The 6,605-nt window shown below is 33.6% G+C and overlaps 1 pseudogene; it reads left to right on the top strand.

Moving 5' to 3' along the window:
- Positions 1-1,462: 1,462 nt before the first annotated feature.
- Positions 1,463-3,330, top strand: LOC113780552 (annotated as a pseudogene).
- The last annotated feature ends 3,275 nt before the right edge of the window (positions 3,331-6,605 follow it).

The raw sequence follows: 6,605 nt of genomic DNA, 5'->3' as shown, positions 1-6,605 counted from the left end.
ATATGCTAAAGTGCAAATCTTTCATGGCAAGATGAATATATGTAATATTTCTTCAGTAAGCATAAAAGTCAAAACCTTGATATTATGCTGTATCGTACTATTGGTTCGTAATCCATGGGGTTAGATCCATAATCTTAGTTCAAATTTTCTTATGCAAAGCTCTAATTATGTCTTATCATACGAAAATAAAAAAAAAATAGCATCGTCTAATTTATTCCATTGAATGACCTTCTCACATGGTTAGACAAAATTTACACATTTTATTTTTCTGGCTGGATCCATGTAAGTTTCTATCAAGCACAAATAAATAACAAACTCAATTAATTCATTACACGAATAATTGGTCCAGCCCCAACTTGTGAGAAAATGTAGAGCATGGCAAAGCTTATGTTGTGGCCCTGAAACTACTTCAGCACGAGGCGCAGTAAAATTTTAGAATTGTAGCATAGCACAATCTATATATAGAACGAAAACAATAGCCATGATGAATCTTTTAAGTGTACGCTTACATTTTCCAAAGGTGACTGTTCCCTCAATCTATAAATTTGAGTTTCATTCAAATAAATTCAAATTCTTTATGGGTTTTCTCGGGGATGTATCAAAATTTGGAGATGGCTTGGAATAGCCAATTGAAATATGCAGCAAGTTGCAAGTCAATTTCTTTGCAAATCTATGTCAACTGTGTTGTGTCAATCTAAGGCCCTTAGACCTGAGCCCAAGCCTCATGAAGAGTTAAATGCAATACTAAATAGCACAATCTAGAAAAGAAAAATCTCATATAACTTATGACTCTTTCAAATGTACTTGTTGTTTTTTTTTTGAAAAATTGTTCAAACATCTCTTACATTTCACTAAATAAATATTTGCATCCTTAATTTTTAAAATGTTAACTTTACGTCTCTTAAAAATTCAAGTTAACAAACTTTAGTCCCTATTTAAGTTTTCAACTATTTTTTTCGTTTGAAATCACCCCATGACTGATATGCAACATTCTTTATTTAAAAAAAAAAAGTCAAATCTCACTTTTTTAGTAATAAAAATAATATGAATTAGGTCAGATCCAACTTTTTTAGTAAAAAAATGAATATAGTTACCCTTTTAGGGATAAAAATAAATATGGATCAAATCATTTGTTTTATTCCAAATGGGATCTAACCATTTTGCCTTTAAAAAAAAGACCATATGTGAGTCACGTAATACATTTAGCTTAAAAAGTGGTCAAAAACTTACATTTGAATCAAATTTTACCGACTTTATTTTGTAAGGAACATAAAGTTACTATTTTAAAAGTGAAGGACGCAAAAATTCATTTGTCATAATGTGAGAGATGTTTTGAATGATTTTACACTTTTTTCTTGGTAACTTTCTATATAACTAGATGTTTGCTTAAATGGATATTTCGATTGCCATTCAATGAAGCTCAAATTCCCTTTTGGGTTTGCTTAGAAATCTATTCAAAGATATGGAAAATTGTAAGCCAACTTTCTGGCCGATCTATGCAATTGTGCTCATGGGAGCAGCCTTGTATTGTTTCTTCATTTTCTCTGATGTATATAGATCCTCTTCCTCCTCTTTTTCCCTCTTGCCAAGTACTCCAGCCAAAATCATGGCATCCAATTCCTCTCATACAACTAATACTGGAAATTCTTCACTAGCTCCCATTTCCAGGCTACAGAACAAATTAGCCAAACATATTTGGGAGGTCCCTCCTGCTGGTTCCAAGATGCCACCTCTTAAGGCTTTCAAACTGAGCAAGAAATTGGTGCAGCAAAGAGTGAAGGATAACATCATAATAGTTACTTATGCTAACTACGCTTTCATGGATTTCGTCCTAAATTGGGTAAAGCACTTGACAGAATTGGGCATTGACAACCTTCTTGTTGGTGCCATGGACACAAAACTGCTGGAGGCTCTTTATTGGAATGGAGTACCAGTTTTTTATATGGGTAGACAAATGAGCACAATAGATGTTGGCTGGGGCTCACCAGACTTTCAGAAGATGCAAAGGGAGAAAGCTATTTTGATAGATGCTTTCCTCCGTTTTGGTTTTGAGCTGTTATTATGTGATTCAGATACGGTTTGGTTGAAGAATCCCCTACCATATCTAGCACGTTTTCCTGATGCAGACATCCTGACATCCACTGATCAACTTATACCAACAGTCGTGGATGACAGTTTGGAATTCTGTGAGCAAATTCACGTTCACTACAATATAGGTTTATTTCATTGGAGGCCATCAAATTCCTCAAAAAAATTGGCAAAAGAATGGAAAGAGCTGATTCTAGCGGATCAAAATATATGGGACCAAGTTGTTTTCAATGACATTATCCGCCGACAATTAGGACCATTTGTTGATCAAGATAGTAAAGTCATTTATGCTTATGATGGAGAGCTCAAGTTGGGTTGTCTCCCATCAAGTATTTTTTGTACTGGGCATACATTTTTTGTCCAAAACATGTATCAACATCTTGGACTCGAGCCATATGCTGCGCATACAACTCACCAATCTTGTGGTACCGAGGGAAAGTATCATAGGTTTCGAGAAGCAAAACTTTTATATGATCCACCAAGTTACTATGACGTCCCTGAAGGCTTCTTGACATTTAAACCTTCAATACCGAAGAATTTGCTCCTAGATGGAGAGCATAACATTGAATCACACTTTGCCCTTGTTAATTACCAAATAAAACAAATTAGAACTGCATTTGCTATTGCTGCATTGCTTAATCGTACATTGGTAATGCCTCGTATATGGTGCAGGATGGATTCTATTTGGTTACATCGTCCTGGAGACATGGTAGGTAGTATTATGAGACAACCTTTTGTCTGTCCTCTAGATTCTGTATTTCAGGTCGATGTGATGGTTAGAGGATTACCAGAGGACGAATTCGGACCATCGATAAGGATTAAAGAGTATTCTATTCTTGACAATCCATCCATGCCCCGGAAGGTGAAAGATTCATGGCTTAATGTAGATCTCTGTCACGAGGGATCACAAGTTGTCAAGTTTCATCATATGCTACAATAAATCAAACTGGAGTCCTCAAATTTCCAAAAAATAGCTCTCAAGAAACGTACTGGACTGTATTCTCACTATTCAAAGATGTCAAAGTCCTTCAATTTTCATCCATGGAAGATGCCTTCATTGGTTTCACTGACAAGCTCAGGGAAGAAAAGTTCAGGAAGCGTATGAAGGCATACATTGGTAGATGGTGTTGTGTCGAAGATCACTCTCCAGGCCATATATACTACGACATCTATTGGGATGAAAAACCTGGTTGGAAACCCGAACCGCCTCGAACTCCAGAAGACGACCATCCACCTGTGTGAGGCTTATTGTCAACCTAAAGTGGCAGAGATGATAATTTTGTTAGTTGTACTAATGAAGTGAAGTAATTTCAGCAGTCACTCTGTCATTGGAAACAAAAGTTCATCTCGTTTTAGGGAAGCGCCACGGATATCTAAGTTCCAAAAGTAGTGAACCTTGGTTAAGTGAACCCCACAAACTTCTGTTCCGACTCTAAGATGTGTTATGCTAAATTTGACGAATCTTTCTTAGATTGGATCAGGGCAGAGAACTAATCAACATTATCTTTTCCTAATTTGTTGAATTATTTTAGGGTTAAAAACAAAAAAGCACCATATGGTATGCCTAATACATAGAAAAGTCTCCCGTGGTTTCAAAACATACAAAACGACATCTCATATTTTAAACTAAATTGTAAACTAACAAAATTCGTTAAACTTAACAGAATCCGGTAAATTTAACAGTAAATTTAACGGAATCCGGTAAGTTTAACGACCGAGACCATCATTTTCGTTAAGTTTAACGAATTCTGTTAGTTTACAATTTAGTTCAAAACATAAAGTGTCGTTTTATATGTTTTGAAACCACATGGGATTTTTCTGTGTATTAGGTATACCACAGAGGGTTTATTTGTTTTTATCCCATTATTTTATTCAAACCTCATTTATTCTTTCCGTTTTATTTCTTTGCCAAAAAAAAATGTCTTACATTCTTTAGGCTAAATTAATTAAAGTACCACCCATACAAATATTTTCTGATATACTAAGTAAATGGACTTCAAAATTATACATCTCATAAAAAAGTATTTATCTAGTAGATGGAGTAAAAGCAAATTTCCTTTTGTCTAATTTTCTCTATCACCATTTGAACTAATAATGGTTATATTCAACAAGTTTTCAAAAAATGAGTTCATCAACAAAAAATGTACAATTTATAAATTGGATTAATTTTGTATATGTTGTTGGTTTTGGATATGTGATAATTATGTAAAATTTAAATTTGAAATCCAACTTTTGCATATATGTCATATATCCAATAGTGAAAATATATATACTATCAGTACATATAAGATTTATTTTTATAAATTTGTATTCATTTACACTATTTTTTCGTGTATTTATAATTAATGTGGGCTATTTTATGAATTATATTAGTTAATAACGGTGACTTTTGGATAGCACATTTTTCATATCAAGGAAATTTGGTGTGAACTATAGTAGTACAATTGATTAGTGAAAAAACTTTTGCAATTGTAAAAGATTGACTAATTACAACATCTATACTTAACTTTAATAAGTTGACAGTTAAAAAAAAAAAACCATTCTTTATTACTGTAACAAAATATGGTCAAAATTGGATTGCAAGTTTATCATTCTATTTTAAAAATAAATTAACTGTGACACAATTTCTTTTACTTTTCATCAAAATTGCATATTTCCAAAAAGAAAAAGATTGTAAATTTGGCTATATTAATTTATCAGCCTTAGTTTCTTTTCCTTTCTATATTTGTTTGGAGTTAAAAGAAAGAAATCAGAGAAATCTAAATTTTATAAAACACAAATACGAAATAACTCATCCCTTATTAAATGGGCTAGTGATCCAAATTTTAGGCAATATATATCGGTCGATGATGTAGTAACGACTAATGAATGTGGGATTTCGAGTAGATAAGATAGTAAGTTTCAGTTAGTAGATTGTAATTATTTAATGACGTCAAACTTTATCTTCTATCATGGTTAAGTAAATATAGTTTTAAAAAATTAATCTCAGCCATTGAATGATACCTGGTACCTGTGCCTTTGATCCAAAGAAGTATTGAGGGAAATTGGAGAGGGGGTAATTAATGGAGAGGAGCCTGCTCCAGGAAAGAGCATTCATACTATTTGTCCAAGAGGAGGAGTTTCATATGGATTTTTCTGATGAGTGTATAGCGACACATAAATTCACATCTTTGCTGGAAAATGGTAGACCTGGATCTGTCAAGATTACTTCAGTTCTTCATAACCAATTTGGCTTTTATGTTGAAAGAGAAGTTGTCAGGTAGTGGCCCCAACATCAGGAGAAAAGACCTATTATCAATGAATCAGTTATCAGTCCAGCCAGATGCATCTTGAGTTATAATTATAAAGACAGAATACCAAACTATGCAGCCAACAGACACCACTTTAAAGAAACTTTCAGCAGTGATTTGATTCTTCATTTGAGCCTCGGTTTCAGTGTTTAGATCATCTTCAATTTCTTCAGAAAATTCATTACTGGTAAATCCCCATCCAGCTTAATGTCTGGCCTTACTTTTATTCCAGTGTTAGCAATCACTGCAACGGAATTGTACCCATTTCTCTTTGTTGTGCAAACTGAAATAGATATCGAGTTCAGCATTTCCTTTGACCATTCTGAAGAAACTGAAATTCAAGTCCAATCAAGCAATCATTTTTTGCCATGTGGATGTTATATATCGTCCTTATCGTTCTCTTGCACAGCAATTTTAAATCCTTGAGGTCCCAAGTCAAACAAACATCAACGATCGTCTGATTAGTCTATCATTTCAGGTAAAATTCAAGAAAAGATCGCTAGAAGAAAATTGTCAGCACTGAGAGGATCTTTCAGTTTAGTTTCAATTTTAGTCTCCTGTTCATCTTTGGTTTCTCCATGGTTAGCAATATCGCCGAGTCGTCGCCGGAATGAAATACCGATCCCCAAATTTCGGATATTATCATATTCACAGTGACTCGTTCTGTGTCGGTTGATATTGACTTATTCAAATCCGTGATACATGGTATCGGCCAATATATCCGAATCAATTCGGATATTTTTTCAAATTATAACTTTTTTGATATTTTCTAATTTTAGTAATTTTTTCAAAATTTTAAAAAAAATTATGTGTTATAATGTGCATATCATCCAATATTCAACCGATATATCATGACGGATGTGAAAGAATTAAAACCGCGACCCGCCATGGCGAACCATGGTTTCGTCTGCATTCTCATCAAAGTAAATTTCCATCGACTTTGATATGTAGTTAATTTTATCCAATTTTATCGTTCATTGCATCTGAACTGTATCCGTTTCTAGCTGTTGTGAATATGTTGGAATTGAACTCAAGTTTGCCGATGCCTTTTACCGTTCCGAAGAAATTGAAATTCACATGCAATTAAAATTTTTCAATCCATCTCTTGCAATTTGCCAAGTAATTTTGACTCCTTAAGGCCAATAGAAAGCAATAGTTTTTTCTTTAATTTTAAACTAAAATTCAGTAAATTTTGTTTACTTTTAATATCAGCAAGAGCGCACAAAA

The sequence above is a fragment of the Coffea eugenioides genome, chromosome 8 (genome assembly GCF_003713205.1).
Source record: "Coffea eugenioides isolate CCC68of chromosome 8, Ceug_1.0, whole genome shotgun sequence".
Classification (NCBI taxonomy): domain Eukaryota; kingdom Viridiplantae; phylum Streptophyta; class Magnoliopsida; order Gentianales; family Rubiaceae; genus Coffea; species Coffea eugenioides.
This window is presented reverse-complemented; position numbering and strand designations above follow the sequence as displayed.